This window comes from Lycium barbarum, chromosome 1, assembly GCF_019175385.1.
Source record: "Lycium barbarum isolate Lr01 chromosome 1, ASM1917538v2, whole genome shotgun sequence".
Classification (NCBI taxonomy): Eukaryota; Viridiplantae; Streptophyta; class Magnoliopsida; order Solanales; family Solanaceae; genus Lycium; species Lycium barbarum.
Genome location: NC_083337.1, coordinates 127,887,417 through 127,889,333, shown reverse-complemented (window position 1 = coordinate 127,889,333; position 1,917 = coordinate 127,887,417).

The following is a 1,917-nucleotide window of genomic DNA, read 5'->3' as shown; positions in this document are numbered from 1 at the left end:
CGGACCATAAAGTGATTTACGGCCCGTAAACCATGGTCGTAAACCAGAAGCCAGCCCAGCTTCTGGTCCTTGAAATGGCTAAATACGCCCATGGAGGACGAGCCGTATAGTGGAATACGGTCCGTAAACCTCCATGGACGACCACTGTTCACCCAACACAGATTTTTCCAATTCATTAAATATGAGGATCAAGACTTGTCTTATTTCATTTCCACATGACACCACTTCTCTCTAGAACTTCTCTCTACATTTATTATATGAGTTTTCAAGGATTATAAGCCATCAATAACATTAAGACAAGTGAATCAAGGATAAGGGAATCATCAAGGATCATCCAAGTCAAGAAATCTAAATGGAGAAAAATTAGGGTTTTGCTCAAAGAAGAGTATTATTAACCAAAGCTTGTTCCTACAACTTCTAAGGTAAGATTCATGATTTTTACAAGATGTTTAAGGTATTGGAGAATTAAAATACATGGATTATAGAAAATGTGGTCAACTAGGTCATGAATGATGAATAGTGACATTTTGAGAAATAGTTTGAATTGAGTTATGAATGTTGTTGTGTTGTGATATGAATGTGTTATAAATGATATTAAGATCATGAACTAAACACTTTAGACGAATGGACGAAGATGGGTGTTATAATCATGAATGTGGGTGAATTAGAGGCAAATTGAGAAATCTAGATAATGTGGATAATGTGAATGACTAATGGCCATTGTTATGATATTAATGAAGGTATAAACGCTAGCATTGGAAGGGAACGTGCAAGTGTAGAATAGTTCGACGGAAAGGTATGTAAGGCTAACCCTTCTTTCATAAGGCATGGTTCTTGGCCAAATTCGTAATTCCTCTATATGAGCATGTTGTCTTCACATGGTTGAAATTCCGAGCTCATAAGCTCACGACCCTTGATATGTACTATGATTATACTATGTTCCTCGTATGACGAGTAAGTCCATAATGTAGATGTAACGATAATGATGAGGATAGTAATGATGATGAGATTAAAATGAGATTAGAGATGCTTACGAGCTATGATATATGTATATGTATGCCTATGAAGGGCTATGATAAGACCCCGAGCTTATGATGCCGGGTAAGACTATATGTATATGACTATGTATAAAGTATGTATACGATTACAAAACGCGCGCACACCTCTGCAGATGGTACGGATAACCCTGATGCCTTGGTAGGGCCAGGTATGTATGACCTTGAGCCTTGGTTGGCCAAGCATGTATAAGACACCGATCCTATGAGGTCGGGTATGCTATGTAAATGCTATGTATATGAAATGACTATGTATATAATATGAATATGAATGTGAAAAGACTATGTATAGGAATACGAATAAGAACATGTATACGAATATGAGCACAAGTATGGTACGAGTATTATTATGGGATATGAACGACGAGGTATGCAAGTAAGTGACATGATGATGATGATATCACTGTCTCCCCTCCTATGCTATTTCATATGATATCTATTATGCTTCTATATTGATGTTGATCATGCTTTACATACTCAGTACATTCTTCGTACTGACGTCCTTTTGTTTGTGGACGCTGCGTCATGCCCGCAGGTGCTCAGGGAGACAGACTTGATCCATAGCTGCTTATTCAGAGATTGCATAGCAGAGCTCCATTTCTTTCGGAGCCGTAGCTTTTGGGTACTTATTCTTTTATGTATATAATTATGGGCATAGCGGGGTCCTAACCCGCTCATACGATATGTCATACTCTTAGAGGCTCGTAGTCATGTGTATGTGGGTAGAGATGTTCGGCCATGTCGGCCCATGTTTTGTATATCTTTTGTTGGCCTCGTCGGCCTTGTACTTATGATGTGGCATAGATGCCTATGATATGTTAAATGATGATGGTCGTCTAATGTGATCAGTATGATTAACGAT